We start from the raw sequence: 22440 nt of genomic DNA on the forward strand, positions 1-22440 counted from the left end.
GCATTTGTGTCTGTATCAGGCAGGTACAGTATGTAATCTTACCTAGGTACTGCATTTGTGTCTGTATCAGGCGGGTACAGTATGTAATCTTATCTAGTGCTGTGTTTGTGTCTGTATCAGGCTGGTACAGTATGTAATCTTATCCTAGGTACTGCATTTGTGTCTGTGTCGGGCGGGTACAGTATGTAATCTTACCCTAGGTACCACATTTGTGTCTGTATCAGGCAGGTACAGTATGTAATCTTATCCTAGGTACTGTGTTCAATGTCTGTATCAGGCAGGTACAGTATGTAATCTTACCCTAGGTACTGCATTTGTGTCTGTATCGGGCGGGTACAGTATGTAATCTTATCCTAGGTACTGTGTTTGTGTCTGTCGGGCGGGTACAGTATGTAATCTTATCTAGGTACTGCATTTTGTGTCTGTATCAGGCGGGTACAGTATGTAATCTTATCCTAGGTACTGCATTTGTGTCTGTATCAGGCGGGTACAGTATGTAATCTTACCCTAGGTACTGCATTTGTATGTATCGGGCAGGTACAGTATGTAATATTATCCTAGGTACTGTGTTTGTGTCTGTGTCGGGCGGGTACAGTATGTAATCTTATCTCGTTACTGCATTTGTGTCTCCTTATCAGGCAGGTACAGTATGTAATCTACCCTAGGTACTGCATTTGTGTCTGTATCGGGCGGGTACAGTATGTAATCTTATCCTAGGTACTGCATTTGTGTCTGTATCGAGCGGGTACAGTATGTAATCTTATCCTAGGTACTGCATTTGTGTCTGTATCGGGCGGGTACAGTATGTAATCTTATCCTAGGTACTGCATTTGTGTCTGTATCGGGCGGGTACAGTATGTAATCTTATCCTAGGTACTGTGTTTGTGTCTGTATCGGGCGGGTACAGTTAATATTACAGTTACAGGTGTATAAACAAGGTTAATTAATTTTTGGGTGATATTTTGATCACCTGAAACCTAACTTAACCTAAACCTAACTAAACCTAACCTAACCTAACCTAACCTAAACCTAACCTACCCTAACATAACCTAACCTAACCTGAAGATTAGCCCCTAAGTTTTTTCACCTGATAATTAAACACCCCAACGCTACCTGGGGGGGTTAGGTTAGGTTAGGTTAATTTGGGTTGGTAAGGTTAGGTTAGGTTAGTATAGAAAATGGAGGGATTTTGTCCAATTTTTCACTTTAACTGAAAGAATTTTGTCCAGGTGTATGGCAAGGATCTCTAAATCCTTTTGGGTGCCATTGCTAACTACGTCAATGTTGGTGGTTAATGCTATCACTAACCACGTCAGTGTATGATTGGTGGTGGTGGTGGTGGTGGTGGTGGTGGTGGGTCTTATTTTAAAACTGGTTGCCATTGGGCTGCTAAGTTATGTATGGCGGCTGATCTCTTATGGCAACAGGATAGTGTATGGCAACGGGATGGTATATACTGCAACAGGATGGAATATATGGCAACAGGATGGAATATATAGCATGAGGGTAGTGTAAGGCGTCTTCTCTTATATATGGCAACAGTATGGCGATGTGTGGCACCTCTTCTTGTCCCTCTCTGATGCAACTTTTTACGCGGTTAGGAATCTGTTACAAGCTGAGGCGGAGCAACCTATCGTGCATCGTAGTTGTGGTTGTTGCCGTGGGGAGGAGAGGGTGGTTGGGGAGTTACCGTGGGGAGGAGAGGGGTGTGGTTGGGGAGGTACCGTGGGGAGAGAGGGGGTGTGGTTGGGGGAGTTGCCGTGGGGAGGAGAGGGGGTGGTTGGGGAGTTGCCGTGAGAGAGGGGGTGTGGTTGGGGAGTTACCGTGGGGAGGAGAGGAGTGTGGTTGGGGAGTTGCCGTGGGGAGGAGAGGGTGTGGTTGGGGAGTTGCCGTGGGGAGTGGGGGGTGTGGTTGGGGAGTTACCGTGGGGAGAGGAGAGGGGTGTGTGGTTGGGAGGGGGGGGTGTGTGGTTGAGGGAGGGAGTTGCACCTCTATTATGCGGTTCAGTTCTGGTGTCCCTATTATAGAATGGATATTAATTCACTGGAGTCGGTGCAGCGAAGAATGACGAAAATGATTCCGGGACTTAGAAACCTTCCATATCAAGATAGGTTAAAGAAACTAAACTTGCATTCCCTAGAAAGACGAAGAGTGCGGGGAGATATGATAGAAGTATTTAAGTGGGTGAAAGGAATCAATAAAGGCGATCATTCTCCGTAAACTTCCTGACCTCTCGTTTGTCTATGGGAAAGGGTCGCTGAAAAGGGACGTGATTGCTGCCCGTATCATCATTGGGTATGACTTTGCTTGGGAGATTGGTATCCTCGCATCCCCTTAGCAACGCTCTTGTGCATTATGTAGAAGACCCGACAGCAGCACCCTTATCCACTACCTCCTAAGATGTCCCCACACACGACGCTTCCGTGACGCCTGCTGGACCACGACCCCCAGACGATGATCCTCCCCATACTGGCCAGATACTATATAAATAACATTGATGATGTGTTAAAGGAATATCCTTCCTTCCTTAGGCTTTAGTAAGCCCCTTTATAATATTTATACTGTATATACTTGTGACACTTGCCAGATGCTTCTGGTGTTATTGTACCCAGTGACAGCTCTAGGATCCCGCTTCCTCTATCAAGGAATAAACAATTGAAATTGAAAAAAAAAATAAAGGAGATATAGATAAAGTTCTTATAATATCCGAGCAGGATAGGACTCGTAGCAACGGATTTAAGTTGGATAAGTTTAGGTTTAGGAGGGAGATAGGAAGGAACTGGTTCACAAATAGGGTGGTGGACGAGTGGAACAAGCTTACCAACTTTGTATTTAGTGCTGGAAAGTTTTAAAAGGAGGCTAGATAGATTCATGGATGATAGAGAGTGGTAGTAACTCTCGACAGGAGCTGCCATGCACAGACCAACCGGCCTATTGCAGACTCCTTATTGTCTTATGTTCTGTAGGTGTGTGGTGTTGAAAGTTGCCATGGGAGGGAGACTGAAGTGCCATGTACAGTAGGTGTTGAAAGTTGCCATGGACGTGCGAGAGGAGATAGGAAGAGTCTTGTGGGGGTGTAGGGAAGTGTATGGGCGTGGGCTGACCTTTAAAAGTAGAAGGACATAGACCGCCCCCTCCTCCCCCCCTCCAACACACCCTCCTCCAACACCCTCCTCCTCCAACACCCCCCCCTCCCTCCTCCAACAGTGTAACACCAACGCGGGTTTTATCATCCCAATGTTTTTATCCGAGACGAAGAGAAGCCACTGATGAGTACTATATCGGGGTTTAGGACCGGCTGAATCATCATATCGGGGTTGTACTGGTTCACCCGCGCCAAGGTCGAGACGAGGGGGCAGTGAGGGGGGGGGCGAGGGGGCTCCAAAGGGGGGGTTGAACTGAAGGGGGGAGAGGGGTAGAATTCCAGGTGTCGCTATTTGAGAGGCTTCCTGGCACTGAATCAGGCACTGTTGTGAGATATAGTGCCAGGTGGACTCCTATGTTGTCATGAGGGTGTTGTGGCACTGTTGATCCACCACACTAGAGCCAACAGTGCCACCAGATGCCATTTATAACAACACCGACGGCCAATATAGCGAAATATTGCATCATGCTTCTACCACTACTGATGTCAAGAGGATTTACTCTACTTTAAAAGCAACTTGACTGGGAAACACACACCCTCCCCTTGTTCCTCCCCCCCCCCCTGTTCATTCCCCCTGTCCCCCTGTACACCCCTGGAACAAGAGGAATGTTCAACCCCCCTGAAGAATTATACTGAAGAGGTCACAAGAGGAGTTTCTCTCGTAAAATGTCACTTGTTCCCTTCTACTGTAGATACGAGTGTGTGTGTGGCAGTCTTGTTATACGTCAGAACAAGATGGAAATAAGTTACTCAGAGGCGGCGTCGTGTAGTAGAAGTTCTTCCCTCCCATCCAACCGATTAGAGTGGTGGAGTGGGGGGTGTTAGAGAGGATCTGGGTGGTGAGGTGAGTGGGGGAAGGAAGGGGTGGGGGGAAGGGAGGAACTTGGCTAGATGCCACATAGCGCCACTTTGTCCAATCGTCGCCCAGTTTCACCAACCACCACCAGATATCTTCAAACTATACACATTTGTTTTCGTCTTTTAACTCAACAGCTGATCACAAACGTTTCAAGATTAATCAACGTTTGTTTAAAAATAAATAAAAAAATCCCCATTAAGCATCGTGTTTGTTAAGTGTGTGTACGTGTATGTGTGTGTGTGGAAAGCTCGGGGTGAGGGAGTGTAATATGTTCGTGTGTATGTGCGTGTGAGAGTGTGTGTATGTGTATGTGTGTGTGTGTGTGTGTGTATCTGCGCATTCAGTCTCACTCAGTTTACCCTCTGATGTGCTAGGAGGAGGAGCCTGCTACCTTACCTCCGTGATTTACACCCATAACAACTACTGCTAGTGGTGAGAGAAGACTATACTAGTGTTGTGTTGCTAGTAGAGGAAATATACCATCACCATATCGCTATTTAAAACACCTAGAGAAGAAAATAAAATAGCATGGTTAGACAACTAGCCCGGTTGGAGTCGGGGAGCCCAGATAGAAGTGTAGGTGGAACCATGTGGTGTGTGTATCTAGGGGTTTTAGAATATTTTACCTAACTATACCTTACCTGTCATATTCTACCTCACCTGTCATATTCTACCTCACCTGTCATATTCTACCTCACCTGTCATGTTTCACCTTCGGGGGATAGATGTAAGTTGGTTAGGTGAGGGAACTCGGAGGTTCTGGCCCAACTTTCGTCGAATGAATTTACAAAATGAATGAAATGCCGTGTTTTTTTTTTTTAAATGTATTCTGGGCCGTGTACTGCACTCTTCCGTGTCGTAATTTGTAATGCATTCTGTGCCGTGTTATGCATTCTTCTGGACCGTGTAATGCATACTTCCGTGCCGTAGTTTGGAATGTATTACTGCTATCAATGTTTTGTGTCGAAATTAATAGAATGGCGTGGTTTGTAATGAATATGCCGTGGTTGGTAATGATCAGAATGCCGTGGTTGGTAATGAATAGAATGCCGTGGTTGGTAATGAATGGAATGCCGCGGTTCGTAATGAATGGAATGCCGTGGTTGGTAATGAATGGAATGCCGTGGTTGGTAATGAATGAATGCCGTGGTTATTAATGAATGGAATGCCTTGGTTGGTAATAAATGGAATGCCGTGTTGGTAATGATCAGAATGCCGTGGTTAGTAATGAATGGAATGCCGTGGTTAGTAATGAATGGAATGCCGTGGTTGGTAATGATCAGAATGCCGTGGTTGGTAATGAATGGAATGCCGTGGTTAGCAATAGATAGAATGCCGTGGTTAGTAACGAATAGAATAACGTGGTTAGTAATATCTTCTTCCTTTAAGGTATGACGTCATTCGTTAGTCGTGACATGGACCAATTGGGTCAAGTCTTTTACTATAAGAAATAATGTATTGTTGTTATTGTTATTTGTTATTATTATTGTTATTATTATTGTTGTTATTATTATTGTTATTATTATTATTATTATTATTATTATTGTTATTATTATTATTGTTATTATTATTATTATTATTGTTATTATTATTATTGTTATTATTATTATTGTTATTATTATTATTATTATTATTATCATTATTATTGTTATTGTTATTATTATTTTTATTATTATTATTATTATTATTATTATTATTATTATTGTTATTATTATTATTGTTGTTATTATTATTATTATTATTATTATTATTATTATTAGTTATTATTTTTATTATTATTGTTATTATTATTATTATTATTATTATTAGTTATTATTTTTATTATTATTATTATTATTATTATTATTATTGTTATTATTATTATTATTATTATTATTATTATTGTTATTATTATTATTATTATTATTATTATTGTTATTATTATTATTGTTATTATTATTATTATTATTATTATTATTATTGTTATTATTATTATTATTATTGTTATTATTATTATTATTATTATTATTATTATTATTATTATTATTATTATGTCGTCCAGTTTAGTTAGTCAGACATAGTTGTAGGCGTTAAGACATGATGAACGGTGATGAAGACATCCAGTATATGGCTATTGGAACACTTTAAAACTAGATCCAGTGAACCCTCTGAAGCACTCGCTGAACCCTCTGAAGCACTTGCTGAACCTTCTGAAGCACTCACTGAACCCTCTGAAGCACTCGCTGAACCTTCTGAAGCACTCGCTGAACCTTCTGAAGCACTCGCTGAACCCTCTGAAGCACCCCTTCGCTGAACCTGAAGCACCTACTGAACCCTCTGAAGCACTCAAGGAACCCTCTGAAGCACTCACTGAACCCTGAAGCACTCTCACTGAACCCTCTGAAGCACTCGGTGAAACCCTTCTGAAGCACCCCGCTGAACCTTCTGAACTCACTGAACCTCTGGAAGCACCTGCCTACTGAACCCTCTGAAGCTAATTCTTTCCACTAAACCTCTGGAAGCACTCGCTGAACCCTCTGAAGCACTCACGAACCCCTTCTGAAGTAATTTCGGTGAACCTTTCTGAAGCACCCCGCTGAACCTTCTGAAGCACTCTACTGAACCTTCTGAAGCACTCGCTGAACCCTCTGAAGCACTCGCTGAACCCTCTGAAGCACTCGCTGAACCCTCTGAAGCACTCACTGAACCCTCTGAAGCACTCACTGAACCCTCTGAAGCACTCGCTGAACCTTCTGAAGCACTCGATGAACCCTCTGAAGCACTCGCTGAACCTTCTGAAGCACTCGCTGAACCCTCTGAAGCACTCACTGAACCTTCTGAAGCACTCACTGAACTCTCTGAAGCACTCACTGAACCTTCTGAAGCACCAAAACAGCAACAACAATATCACTTAGATGACGTCACTCAGGTGGATGACGTCACTCAGGTAGCTTTGACTACATCTCTACGTCACTTTAGATGAACGTCTTGAGACCATAATAGTGCCAAAACACCTGACACTCCTACCTTACCTTCCTACGCCTACCTACGCACCTACGCCTCTCTACCCAACTGACCTACTGTACCTACGCACCTTACCAACCTACGCACCTACGCCTACCTACGCACCTATGCCTACCCGCCTCTCTGTCCAACTGACCTACCTACGCACTTTACCAACCTACGCCTACCTACGCACCTACGCCTACCCGCCGCTCTACCCAACCGACCTACCTACGCACCTTATCAACCTACGCACCTACGCCTACCTACGCACCTACGCCGACCCGCCTCTCTACCCAACCTACTTAGCGTATGTGTGTGGATCTAGATACAACTCACCGAAAATACATGTAAACATATAAGCTTAGGTTAGGGTGAAATAAGCTGGGGTGGTTAATCTTGAGGTGAAATAAGTTGGGATGGTTAATTTTGAGGTGAAATAAGCTGGGGTGGTTAATTTTGAGGTGAAATAAGCTGGGATGGTTAATTTTGAGGTGAAATAAGCTGGGATGGTTAATCTTGTGGTGAAATAAGCTGGGGTGGTTAATCTTGTGGTGAAATAAGCTGGGGTGGTTAATCTTGTGGTGAAATAAGCTGGGGTGGTTAATCTTCATGTAAAATAAGCTGGGGTGGTTAATCTTCATGTAAAATAAGCTTAAAAACCCTTAAAAACTCAAACCCACCCCAGATAACTTAAAATAAACCCCTGAAAACTTAAATAACCCCCCCCCCCCATAGATAAAACACAGTAAGACCCCCAGATAAACGCTCTTAAGAGTTACTGATGATAACCAACTAGTTCGGTTATCATGAAGAACGAAAGTCAATTCTTGCTTGATAGTTCACACGACTCTCTGGGGGCTGTTGGGGTAACCTGGTGGGGGGGTTAAGGGGTTAATCTGGGGGTGGTGGTTAGTCTTTAGGGGTAGGTAGGGGGTAGGCAAGCTAATCTGTGAGTTGTTTTAATGTTAATGTAATTTTAACTTGTTTTAACTTTTGATAATGTAGTAATGATGTTTGTAATTAGGATGATTATTTTGATGTCTTAGCTGATAATGATGATAATAGTATATAATAATGACAGATAGTTTACGATTTTGTTTGTAATGATAATGATAATAACAATAATAAGAATAACAACAACAATAATAATAAGACTAAGAATAACAACAACAACAATAATAACAAGAATCATAACAACAATAACAATAATAACAAGAATCATAACAAGAATAACAAAAATAATTTGACTAAAAATAAAAACAATAATAACAATACTACATAGACCATCCCATTTAGAGAGAGAGAGAGAGAGAGAGAGAGAGAGACCTAATCCTAAGCTGTATATTAAGCTGTATATTAAGCTGTATATTTATTTGTAAGTCTAAAGTTTTTATGCATATGTAAGTGAGTTGCTGGTCTAAGTGCTCCTCATCTACTCTGCATGAATACTATACATAATCTGGGGGAAGTATTAACATGTATGAATTTGGTGAAAAAGATCTTGGAATATTATGTATTTTGGTGATAGTGTCAGTTATATCGAAGGTTTTGTCCGTTATAACCGGGTTCTGTTATATAAAGTGTGTTATAACCGGGTTCTGTTATATATTGTCTATTATAATCAGGTTTCATTATAACCGGGTCCCATTATATAGTGTCCGTTATAGCCGGGTACCATTATATAGTGTCCGTTATAGCCGGGTACCATTATATAGTGTCCGTTATAGCCGGGTACCATTATATAGTGTCCGTTGTTAAAGCCGGCAATTATTATATAAAGTGTCCGTTATAGCCGTCCCATTATATAGCGCGTGTCCGTTATAGCCGGGTCCCATTATATAGTGTCCGTTATAGCCGGAAAAATTACTATATAGTCCGTTATACGGGTACCATTATATAGTGTCCGTTATAGCCGGGTACCATTATATAGTGTCCGTTATGTACGGGTCCCATTATATAAAGTGTCCGTTATAGCCGGGTCCCATTATATAGTGTCCGTTATAGCCGGGTACCATTGTATAGTGTCCGTTATAGCCGGGTCCCATTATATAGTGTCCGTTATAGCCGGGTACCATTATATAGTGTCCGTTATAGCCGGGTCCCATTATATAGTGCCCTTTATACCTAGGGTTTAATATTTTCTTAATTATATGCTAACATGATTTTGTGTCCAATTTAATCGTTTTAATTAATATTCTTTAATTAGTTTTTTCTGTATAAATTAAGAACTATTTTTAGTTAATAAATCTGGGTTTTTTTTAGTTACCCTTGAAGAAAATGAACTAAATTGTTAAGGGGAAACATTGGTATTTTATTTATTTTCTTTAACTTGGGACAATAGAACAATAGAGGTGTTTCTTCCTTGTCTTAATAGTTGTTGTCTTTATAAGGTGATTTAGTTCAGGTTTAATGTACTTTAATTTAACCTGACTTAACTTAATCTAACCTAACTTAATCTAACCTAACTTAATCTAACCTAACTTAATCTAACCTAACTTAATTTAACCTAACTTACTCTAACCTAACTTAATCTAACCTAACTTAATCTAACCTAACTTAATTTAACCTAACTTAATCTAACCTAACTTAATCTAACCTAACCTAACTTAACCTAACTCAATCTAACCTAACTTAATCTAACCTAACTTAATCTAACCTAACCTAACTTAACCTAACTCAATCTAACCTAACTTAATTTAACCTAACCTAACTTAGTCTAACCTAACTTAATCTAACCTAACCTAACCGGCAATGCCATGTTCTGATTGGTCGACGAACATAGGCCTTCGTTACGATAGGCTGTAGGATCCTGAAACCTCTATTTAACGAACTGTACGGAGAGAAAAGTCCGTTATATCGAGGGTCCGTTGTGAAAACCTCCCATTTAACGGATTATGTAGAGAGAAAAGTCCGCTATATCGAGGGTCCGATATGAAAACCTCCCATTTAACGGATTGTAGAGAGAAAAGTCCGCTATTTGGAGGGTCCACTAGACGTAAGCCCCCATTTAGCGGATTATAATGGAGAAATCCGTTATATGAAGGCATCACTATGGTAACTGTATCTATGGATTAGGAAGGATATATTTCTGGTAGGCCTACTGTGGTTTAGGCTGTATGGTAGGCCTACTGTGGTTTAGCCTGTAACAAGACTAGGGAACTAGTTTTTGCAATATTGTGTTGATAGGATTAATGTTTTAGGCCTTGCAAGGTATTTTATTCGCGTTGAAGTGTGAGTGTGTGTTTGGAGTGAGTGTGTTTGGAATGAGTGTGTGTTTGGAGTGAGTGTGTTTGAATGAGGTGTTTGAGGATGAGTGTGTTTGGAGTGAGTGTGTTTGGAATGAGTGTGTTTGGAGGAGTGGGAGGAGGTGTTTGGGAGGAGTGTGTTTGAGTGAGGTGTTAAGATGACGGGTTTTTCCTTAAAATTTTCCCCAGACAAATAATTTAATTCTTAGATATCTCCCCCCTCCCCACTCCCCAAGCCCTCCTCCTCCCCCACCCTCCAACCTCCTCGCCCTCCCTCCCCCACTCCCCAACCCCTCCCTCCCCCACTCCCCACCTCCTCCCTCCCCTCACCCCAACCTCGCCCTCCCTCCCTCCCACTCCACCCTCCCCACTTCTCCCTCCCCAACCCTCGCCTCTGACAACCAATTCATCCTCTACAAACAGCCTGCAGGATGGATGAGAGTCCCCTCCCCACCTTCACCCCCTTCACCCCCATCCTCACCTCCCTCACCTTCACCCCCATCCTCACTTTCTCACCTCCCCCTATCCTCACCTCCCCTCACCTTCACCCTCATCCCACACCCCCATCACCCCCTCGTCCCCTGTCCACCCCCACCACTTCTCCCTCCGACCCCTCACTTAGGCACCGTCACTGCCAAGGTCATAGGGGTGAAATAGGCCTAACTCTGGCACTCTGTTAGCTCTTCTATCGCCCCCAACAACACACTTTTCCTTTAGGCCTAAAACGTGACCTCTGAGGCTTCTGTTGACGTGTATGTGTGTGTGTGTGTGTGTGTATGTGTGTATGTGTATGTATGTGTATGTGTATGTATGTGGGGGTTGTGAGGTAAGTTTATGTGTGGATTAGGTTATGTTGGGGTAGTGTGTGTGTGTGTGTGTGTGGGGTTATGTTGGGGTAGTGTGGAGGTGTGTGTGTGTGTGTGGGGTTATGTTGGGGTTGTGTGTGTGCGTGTGTGGGGTTATGTTGTGTAGTGTGTGTGTGCGTGGGTGTGGGGTTATGTTGGGGTAGTGTGTGTGTGGGGGTTATGTTGGGGTAGTGTATGTACGTGTGTGGGGTTATGTTGGGGTAGTGTGTATGTACGTGTGTGGGGTTATGTTGGGGTAGTGTGTGAGTGTGTGTGTGTATGTGCGTGTATGTGCGTGTGTGGGGTTATGTTGGGGTAGTGTGTGAGTGTCTGTCTGTGTGTGTGTATGTGAGTGTGTGGGGTTATGTTGGGGTAGTGTGTGAGTGTGTGTCTGTGTGTGTGTATGTGCGTGTGTGGGGTTATGTTGGGGTAGTGTGAGTGTGTGTGTATGTGCGTGTGTGGGGTTATGTTGGTAGTGTGTATGTGCGTGTGTGGGGGTTATGTTGGGGTAGTGTGTGAGTGTGTGTGTCTGTGTGTGTGTGTATGTGCGTGTGTGGGGTTATGTTGGGGTAGTGTGTGAGTGTGTGTGTATGTGTGCGTGTGTGGGGTTATGTTGGGGTAGTGTGTATGTGCGTGTGTGGGGTTATGTTGGGGTAGTGTGTGGTTTATGTGCGTGTGTGGGGTTATGTTGGGTAGTGTGTGAGTGTCTGTCTATGTGCGTGTGTGGGGTTATGTTGGGGGTGTGTATGCGTGTGTGGGGTTATGTTGGGGTGTGTGAGGTGTGTCTGTGTGTGTATGTGAGTGTGTGGGGTTATGTTGGTAGGGTGTGAGTGTGTCTGTGTGCGTGTGTGGGGTTATGTTGGGGTAGTGTGTGTGTGTGCGTGTGGGGTTATGTTGGGGTAGGGTGTGAGTGTGTGTGTGTGTGTATTAGCTAACCTTGGGGTGACCATAACAAAACGACTTCCAATAACTTGACAGCTAATTAAATCACGTTCACACTTCCGCAATCACCTGTTGTCATCAATCACCTGTTGTCATCAATCACCTGTTGTCATCAATCATCTGTTGTCATAAATCAATGTTGTCATCAATCCTGTGCCATCAATCACCTTTGTCATCAATCACCTGTTGTCATCAATCCCTGTTGCCATCAATCACCTGCTGTCATCAATCACCTGTTGTCATCAATCACCTGTTGTCATCAATCATCTGTTGTCATTAATCACACACAATCACCCAATCACATGTCATCATTCACCTGTTGCCATCAATCACCTGTTGTCATCAATCATCTGTCGTCATTACACACACACACACACACACACACACACACACACACCTCGTTAACAATAAACAGGGTATTTGACAAACACGCAAATAACAACCACAAAAATAACATTAATTTTAACTAAATAGAAGGTGGTGAAAATAACGTGTGTAAATAATAATAATATTAATTGAATTGAATTAAACAGTTAATTTAGCCATAAGAACACAGATACAGAGTGGATAATACAATTATTTTAACATGGCTGAGTTGGAACCTGAGCTGCACCTGATATATACTATACATTAACTGTTTATTGAAAGAACCTGGCAGCCAAAAGGTTAAAAATATAGTTCCATAATTGATGAATCCTTGATTTACAAATAATACACTAAATAAGTGATATAAAATTAGGTGGGGGAGAAGGTCATACTGCAGGGCATTTCAACATAGTGACAGTGCAAAAAGGTAAGATTGGCTGGAGTGAATACACTGGTTGATTACGAGTTATTGATAATTTTACAATGGTTGGGACTGGGCTGTTCTTATAGCGATGGGCATGTGCTCGTATCGGCTGGATGTGGTTGTGGTGTCAAACAGCAATTCTCGGGCGAGGGATCTCAGGTGGTAGTAGGAGCCGGTGTCGAGGATGCTGTAGAAGCTTCTTACCAAATTTGCAGATGAGGTCGTGGTGATGGTCAGTGAGAGTCGAGAGGGTCAGTGTGTTGAGCTTTGATATGTGGAGTAGGAAGGGGAGAGAATAATCTTGCATGCCCTCTTTTGCACTTTTTTTCTAGGTGTTTACGTTGTGTGGCATTTAGAGGAAGACCAGGTAGGGGAGGCATAGGTGAGCTTGGGAAGTGTGTGTGTGTGTGTGTGTGTGTGTGTGTGTGTGTGTGTGTGTGTGTGTGTGTGTGTGTGTGTGTGTGTGTTGAGGATATCAGATAAGATTAATTTTATCTTAATTATCTTTATGGTTTGAACTGCATTGATTCCCAACTACATGATATGAGAGAGACAGGGGGGTGTGAGAGAGAGGGGGGGGAAGAGAGAGAGAGAGGGGGATGTAAGAGAGAGAGAGAGAGAGAGGGGGGAGAAGGTGTAGAGAGACAATCACCTATTAAAACACACACACACACACACACACTTCTCCAAACCTATACCCCTCCCATCCCCCACCTACCTCACCCCCTCCCCCCACCTCCCCCACCCTCCTCCCCCACTCCCCACCCTCCCCCCACCTACCTCACCCCCTCCCCCCACCAACCCTTCACCCCTCCCCACCTACCTCACCCCCTCCCCCACCCACCACCCCTCCCCCACCTACCTCACCCCCTCCCCCCTCCCCCACCCACCCCCACCCCCTTCCCCCCCACCCCCCCTCCCCCACCTACCTCACCCTCCCCCCTACCTCCACCCCTCCCCCACCCACCTCACCCTCCCCCACCCACCCACCCCTCCCCCACCCCACCCCACCCCCCACCCACACCTCACCCTTCAACCCACCTACCTCACCCCTCCGCCACCCACCTTCACCCTCCCCACCACCTGACCCTCCCCTACCTACCTCAACCTCGCCTACCTCCAACCTCACCCCTTCCCCACCACCTCACCCCCCCCAACACACACACCTTAACGGCCACCAACACAGCTCAATGTGAAGCAGCGCCGGCCCAACCTTGGAAAACCTAACCTAACCAAACCTAACCTAACCTAACCAAACCTAACCCAACCAAAACCTAAATCTAACCTCGCCTTACCTAACCCAACCAAAACCTAACCTAACTCCAAACCCAAACCTAACCTAACCAAAACCTAACCTAACCTCGCCTTACCTAACCTAACCAAAACCTAACCTAACCTAACCAAAACCTACCAACCTAACCTAACCAGGTAGAAGGAAGTCCTTGTGCACCTGTGGTAATTAGTCATACAGGTGTACTTTGGTGTACCTGGAGAGAGAGAGAGAGAGAGAGAGAGAGAGAGAGAGAGAGAAGGGGGGAGAGAGAGAGAGAGAGGAGAGAGAGACAGGCAGAAAGTTGAAGGATATTGTAACATTTGAAAGGAATTAAATAGACTTAAACCGACATTATGAAGCGTTGTGAGATAATGGTCAGGAAGGATAAAGGTCTTCTCCTTATGATAGGTAGATTATTATAATTATTACTATTATTAATATTCTGTCATCATCACCAGGTGGGCATGGAGGTGCAGTGTGATGCCCAGGTGTAATTAACCTGTGCCCAGAGATGCCCAGGTCATTAGGAGTTATAATTACTATCCTAATTAGTAGCATCCTAACCTAAGCTAACCTAACCTATCTTGTTCTGATACTAACCTAACCCAACCTCCTATCCTACCCTAACCAAACCTCCTAACCTAACCTAAGCTAACCTAACCTATCTTGTTCTGATACTAACCTAACCCAACCTCCTATCCTACCCTAACCAAACCTCTCCTAACCTATCCTACAACCCCTTCCTAACCCTATCCTAACCTAACCTAACCACATCTCAGGATTAAAGGGGAAGAACTGCTAGGATAATAGGGATATACTGTAGTGGATGAGAGGCGTATCCAACAGCTGTGGGGCGTCCTTGGGCTCAGCTAAAGGGTTATGGCAACTTGGGGAATTATTTGAATCTGTTGAATTATGGCAACTTTCATTGTTTAGTTGTATGGTAAATTTCAGTGTTATGGCAACTTTCATGTTTAGTATATGGCTTGTTGTTTTGTTTGGTTTGTGTTGTTGGTTTGTTTTGGTTTCGTGTTAGTATTATGGCAACTTTCGTTCAGTATTATGGCAATTTTCGTGTTCAGTATTATGGCAACTTTCAGTGTTCAGTATTATGGCAACTTTCAGTGTTCAGTATTATGGCAACTTTCAGTGTTTAGTAGTATGGTAAATTTCAGTATTATGGCAACTTTCAGTGTTCAGTAGTATGGCAACTTTCAGTGTTTAGTAGTATGGCAACTTTCAGTGTTCAGTATTATGGCAACTTTCAGTGTTCAGTATTATGACAATTTTCAGTGTTCAGTATTATGGCAACTTTCAGTGTTCAGTATTATGGCACCTTTCAGTGTTTAGTATCATGGCAACTTTCAGTGTTTAGTATCATGGCAACTTTCAGTGTTTAGTATCATGGCAACTTTCAGTGTTCAGTATTATGGCAACTTTCAGTGTTCAGTATTATGGCAACTTTCAGTGTTCAGTATTATGGCAACTTTCAGTGTTTAGTATCATGGCAACTTTCAGTGTTTAGTATCATGGCAACTTTCAGTGTTCAGTATCATGGCAACTTTCAGTGTTCAGTATTATGGCAACTTTCAGTGTTTAGTATTATGGCAACTTTCAGTGTTTAGTATCATGGCAACTTTCAGTGTTTAGTATCGTGGCAACTTTCAGTGTTCAGTATTATGGCAACTTTCAGTGTTCAGTATTATGGCAACTTTCAGTGTTTAGTAGAATGGCAAATTTCAGTATTATGGCAAGTTTCAGTGTTCAGTATGGCAACTTTCAGTGTTCAGTATTATGGCAACTTTCAGTGTTCAGTATTATGGCAACTTTAAGTATTCAGTATTATGGCAACTTTCAGTATTCAGTATTATGGCAACTTTCAGTGTTCAGTATTATGGCAACCTTCAGTGTTCAGTATTATGGCAACTTTCAGTGTTCAGTATTATGGCAACTTTCAGTGTTCAGTATTATGGCAACTTTCAGTGTTCAGTATTATGGCAACTCTCAGTGTTCAGTATTATGGCAACTCTCAGTGTTTAGTATTATGGCAACTCTCAGTGTTTAGTATTATGGCAACTTTTCATTATTGAACGCCTTGTGAGTGTATGTATGTATGTATGTATGTATGTATGTATGTATGTATGAGTATATGTATGTATGTTTAAATGTATGAATGAGTATATGTATGTATGTATGCATGTATGTATGTATGAGTATATGTATGTATGTTTAAATGTATGAATGAGTGTATGTATGTATGTATACAGTGTATGGGTATACGTGGCCGTACACACAGTCATATGTATCAAGTCGAGGTTTTATTGCACAGAATAGTGATCATATTTTCTTTGTGTCTTATTCACCTGAAGATTAGGCACCCCAGCTTATTTTACCTGAAGATTAGACACCCCAGCTTATTTTACCTGAAGATTAGGCACCCCAGCTTATTTTACCTGAAGATTAGGCACCCCAGCTTATTTCACCTGAAGATTAGACACCCCAGCTTATTTTACCTGAAGATTAGGCACCCCAGCTTATTTTACCTGAAGATTAGACACCCAGCTTATTTCACCTGAAGATTAGGCACCTCCAGCTTATTTTCCCTGAAGATTAGACACCCTGAAGATTAGGCACCCCAGCTTATTTTACCTGAAGATTAGACACCCCAGCTTATTTTACCTGAAGATTAGGCACCCCAGCTTATTTTACCTGAAGATTAGGCACCCCAGCTTATTTCACCTGAAGATTAGACACCCCAGCTTATTTTACCTGAAGATTAGGCACCCCAGCTTATTTTACCTGAAGATTAGACACCCAGCTTATTTCACCTGAAGATTAGGCACCTCCAGCTTATTTTCCCTGAAGATTAGACACCCTAGCGCCACCTTGGGCGTTAGGTCAGGTTCAGTTAGGTTAAGTAAGGAAGAAATAGGTGAGGATTTGGTTAAATTTGGTTGAGTTTGGTTAGGTTAGGTTAAGTGAGGTTTTATTAAGCTGGGTTAGGTTAGGCTAGGTTAGGTTTTATTAAGCTGGGTTAGGTTATGTTAGGCTAGGTTGTTAGATTAGCGTTAGGTTAAATTATGTTAACATCAGAAGAGGTTAATCTCCAGGTGAAATAAACTGACATCAAATCATCAGGTGTTCTTAAAATATATTCTTAACACCAACTAATCCATATTTTATTTCCAGGTTTCAGTAACGAGAAGAATGAAGTGTTAAAACTGAACGAAGAAAAAATAAAACCAAATTAAACCCAAGTGTGAAAAATTAAACCCAAGTGACATGAAATAATTTGACCTAAGCATAGATAAGGTGACCCGGTGTATACAGTCTGTTGACCTCATGAGAAGCGCTGTCAAGTGTGTTGGTGATTGTCAGAGAGTTAAAGTGCGTGGGTTAAAAAGTTCGTTTATGGTTATTATCGAGTCGAGAGAAAATTAAACTCGATTGTGTTATTTGGGAAGAATAAACGGATTTTAATTGACACCTGGTTCGTTTACCTGCTCACCTGGATCCGTATAGTAACACCTGGGCCGTATATTCACATTCACACCTGGCCCCGTATATCAACACACCTGCAGAACTGACAGGTGTGTGGAACAGGTAGAACAGGTGTATGAGTGTTTGATAGTCATATTGGTTTACTTAACGAGCAGGAAAACACAATGGGCTAGCCAATAGGTACGGTGCAGGTAAGAAGCCTTGGATCACCGTACCGTACTTAACTATCACCTGGGTAGTTTGGCTTGGCTTAATTGCTTTCCTTTGCCTCTGATTGGTCAAGGGGAGAACCAATAAGGAATAATGATCATCTAGCGAACTACTAAAAACCTACCACAAACTACAAAAATTCTACCACAAGCAGGATTTCCCCCATCCCCCTTCACTCAAAATCGCCTCCTGAAGGTAAGTTGTTTTTGTTATTGTTTTTGTGATTGTTTTTGTGATTGTTTTTGTTATTGTTTATGTTTTTTGTGGTTAGTGAGTTTATACACCTCTATCATGTCGCCCCTCGCTCTACGTCTCTCGAGGGAGTACAAATTAAGATGCTTTAACCTGTCTCTGTACTCAAGGTTCCTAATGCCCGGGATTAGTCTTGTCATTCTCCTCTGGATTCTTTCCAAGGATTCTATAACCATTCTGTAATACGGTGACCAGAACTGAACTGCATAATCCAAGTGAGGTCTAACAAGCGCAGGATATAGTTTTAGGATGACCTCGCTAGTCTTGTAACTAACACTGACCTAATAATCCAAGTGAGGTCTAACAAGCACAGGATATAGTTTTAGGATGACCTCCCTAGTCTTGTAACTAACACTGACCTGATAATCCAAGTGAGGTTTAACAAGCACAGGATATAGTTTTAGGATGACCTCGCTAGTCTTGTAACTAACACTGACCTAATAATCCAAGGGAGGTCTAACAAGCGCAGGATATAGTTTTCGGATGACCTAGCTAGTCTTGTAACTAACACTGACCTGATAATCCAAGTGAGGTCTAACAAGCGCAGGATATAGTTTTAGGATGACCTCCCTAGTCTTGTAACTAACACTGACCTGATAATACAAGTGAGGTCTAACAAGCGCAGGATATAGTTTTCGGATGACCTCGCTAGTCTTGTAACTAACACTGACCTGATAATCCAAGTGAGGTCTAACAAGCGCAGGATATAGTTTTCGGATGACCTCGCTAGTCTTGTAACTAACACTGACCTGATAATCCAAGTGAGGTCTAACAAGCGCAGGATATAGTTTTCGGATGACCTCGCTAGTCTTGTAGCTAACACTGACCTGATAATCCAAGTGAGGTCTAACAAGCGCAGGATATAGTTTTCGGATGACCTCGCTAGTCTTGTAACTAACACTGACCTGATAATCCAAGTGAGGTCTAACAAGCGCAGGATATACAGAAGAGGAAAAGGGTGGGGGGTGTCAGGTGTAGTCGTGGTATCTAGTATTTATTAAACATGAATTGGCAACGCTGACATGTCGACCCCCGTTAGTACAATCTATCACACCTGTTTTACCTTACCTGGGCTTAATTCCCCCGTTAGTACAATCCTCCACACCTGTTTTACCTTACCTGGGCTTAATTCCCCCGTTAGTACAATCCTCCACACCTGTTTTACCTTACCTGGGCTTAATTCCCCCGTTAGTACAATCTATCACACCTGTTTTACCTTACCTGGTCTTGATTCTGCTAGTAAACACGGTGTTGATTCTGTTAGTACAATCCTCCACACCTGTTTTACCTTACCTGGACTTGATTCCCCCGTTAGTACAATCCTCCACACCTGTTTTACCTTACCTGGACTTGATTCCCCCGTTAGTACAATCCTCCACATCTGTTTTACCTTACCTGGTCTTGATTCCCCCGTTAGTAAAATTCTTGGTGTTGATTCCCCCGTTAGTACAATCCTCCACACCTGTATGACCTACCTGGGCTTCCTCACCTGTGGGCTGTTGTTCGGGTTAGTGTTAGGTTAGGTTAGGTTAGTGTTAGGTTAGGTTAGGTTAGTGTTAGGTTAGTGTTAGGTTTGGTTAGTGTTAGGTTAGTGTTAGGTTAGGATGAGTTGGAGTTAGTGTTAGGTTGGGTTGAGTGTTAAGTTAAGAAGCAGTTACTGTTAGGTTGGAGAAGCGGTTGGTGTTAGGTTTGGTTAGGTTAGTGTTAGAGTTGGAGTTGGTAGGTTAGGTTAGTGTTAGTTGGGTTAGGTTAGTGTTAGGTTGGGTTAGTGTTAGGTTGGGTTTGGTTAGGTTAGTGTTAGGTTGGGTTGTAGTATTAGGTTAGGTTTGGTTAGTGTTAGGTTGGGTTAGTGTTAAGTTAGGCTTGGTTGTAACATTGGGTTAGGCTTGGTTGGTGTGGGTTTTAGTTAGTGTTAGGTTGGGTTGGGTTAGTGTTGGGTTAGGTTTGGTTAGTGTTAGGTTACGTTTGGTTAGTGTTAGGTTAGGTTTGGTTAGTGTTAGGTTAGGTTTGGTTAGTGTTAGGTTGGGTTAGGTTAGTGTTAGGTTAGGTTTGGTTAGTGTTAGGTTACGTTTGGTTAGTGTTAGGTTAGGCCTGGTTAGTGTTAGGTTAGGTTTGGTTAGTGTTAGGTTGGGTTAGGTTAGTGTTAGGTTAGGTTTGGTTAGTGTTAGGTTACGTTTGGTTAGTGTTAGGTTGGGTTAGGTTTGGTTGGGTTGTGTTGGGACGATGGTCATTTCGCTCTTCTCCCGAATATTGACCAACCAGTGGGCACTATACCTGGTGACATCTGGTAAGGAGGTGTATAAAGTTTTCCCTGTCAATGCGACAGATGGTGATAACCTAACCTAACCCAACCCAAGCTAACCTAACCCAACCCAAGCTAACCTAACCTAACCCAACCCAAGCTAAACTAACCTAACCCAACCCAAGCTAACCTAACCTAACCCAACCCAAGCTAACCTAACCTAACCTAATATCACCTGGGGTAAAAAGAAAAACAACATGGCGGCGTAATTGGCCATGACAGGTGCAGAACGCAAGACGCTCAAGAGTTAAATTGTTACCTACCAAGGAATCATACAGCTTGTGTTGTCGGTATTGCTTGGGGTTGTGTTGTCGGTATTGCTTGGGGTTGTGTTGTCGGTATTGCTTGGGGTTGTGTTGTCGGTATTGCTTGGGAGGTTGTGTTGTCGGTATTGTGCTTGGGGTTGTGTTGTCGGTATTGCTTGGGGTTGTGTGTTGTCGGTGTTGGCAGGGGTTGTGTTGTCGGTATTGCTTGGGGATTTGTGTTGTCGGTATTGCTTGAGGTTGTGTTGTCGGTATTGCTTGAGGTTGTGTTGTCGGTATTGCTTGGGGTTGTGTTGTCGGTAGTGCTTGGGGTTGTGTTGTCGGTATTGCTTGGGGTTGTGTTGTCAGTGTTGGGGTTGTGTTGTCGTGGTCTTGGTTGTGTTGTCGGTATTAGCAGGGTTGTGTTGTCAGTAGTGCTTGAGGGTTGTGTTGTCGGTATTGGCAGGGTTGTGTTGTCAGTAGTGCTTGGGGTTGTGTTGTCGGTATTGCTTGAGATTGTTTGTCGGTATTGCTTGGGGTTGTGTTGTCGGTATTGCTTGGGGTTGTGTTGTCAGGCAGTAGCAGGGGTTGTGTTGTCGGTATTGCTTGGGGTTGTGTTGTCGGTATTGCTTGGGGTTGTGTTGTCGGTATTGCTTGGGGTTGTGTTGTCGGTATTGCTTGGGGTTGTGTTGTCGGTATTGCTTGGGGTTGTGTTGTCAGTGTGCTTGGTTGTGTTGTCGGTATTGCTTGGGGTTGTGTTGTCGGTATTGCTTGGGGTTTATTGTTGTCGGTATTGCTTGGGGTTGTGTTGTCGGTATTGCTTGGGGTTGTGTTGTCGGTATTGCTTGGGGTTGTGTTGTCGGTATTGCTTGGGGTTGTGTTGTCGGTATTGCTTGGGGTTGTGTTGTCGGTAGTGCTTGGGGTATATGTTGCAATTGCATGACCTTTAAGTGATGTTTGAGGTGAAGGTTAAGGGTTGAACGCCTTTGACTACCAATTATGCATGTAGCCATATGTTGCATTGGGGTATTGTCTTATTGCTGTTGAACCATGATTATGTGGAAGGTATGGTAACTGCATATGATATGGCAACTACCTGACATTAAGATATGGCAACATGGCATTATGAAGATATGGCAACTACATGACATTAAGGTATGGCAACATGGCACTATGTAGATATGGCAACTACCTGACATTAAGATATGGCAACATGGCATTATGAAGATATGGCAACTACATGACATTAAGGTATGGCAACATGGCACTATGTAGATATGGCAACTACCTGACATTAAAATATGGCAACATGGCATTATGAAGATATGGCAACTACATGACATTAAGGTATGGCAACATGGCACTATGTAGATATGGCAACTACCTGACATTAAAATATGGCAACATGGCATTATGAAGATATGGCAACCACATGACATTAAGGTACCGCATTATGAAGATATGGCAACTACATGACATTAAGGTATGGCAACATGGCACTATGTAGATATGGCAACTACCTGACATTAAAATATGGCAACATGGCATTATGAATATATGGCAACCACATAACCACGAGAGTTTTAACAACTGAAACTCCCACCAATTCATACATTGTTGCAAAGCCCAGCCCACCATTGCAGTGAAACATGTAACCCTTCTGCAATGCTTGCAATGGGGGCACTGGGTACGGATATTCAACCATGCAATTTAAAGTATGAATATGCGGTTAATAATGTTGCAGGAGTATTGCCTTGCATTCTGATCCAAAGGGAGGGGGGGGGGTTGACTCTTCGATGTTGCATGGTGAGAAGAGTGTGTTGCATGGTGAGAAGAGTGTGTTGTGTGT

At 42.9% G+C, this 22440-nt stretch overlaps 1 long non-coding RNA gene across 1 annotated transcript; it reads left to right on the top strand.

The window, feature by feature from the left end:
* The first annotated feature begins 4363 nt into the window (after positions 1-4363).
* LOC121873502 lies at positions 4364-17326 on the top strand. The gene is made up of 2 exons (XR_006090255.1): positions 4364-4436; positions 17274-17326. It is a non-coding gene; the product is annotated as an uncharacterized LOC121873502 (long non-coding RNA).
* Positions 17327-22440: the final 5114 nt, after the last annotated feature.

This window comes from Homarus americanus, unplaced genomic scaffold (assembly GCF_018991925.1).
Source record: "Homarus americanus isolate GMGI-L3 unplaced genomic scaffold, GMGI_Hamer_2.0 scaffold17530, whole genome shotgun sequence".
NCBI classification, from domain to species: Eukaryota; Metazoa; Arthropoda; class Malacostraca; order Decapoda; family Nephropidae; genus Homarus; species Homarus americanus.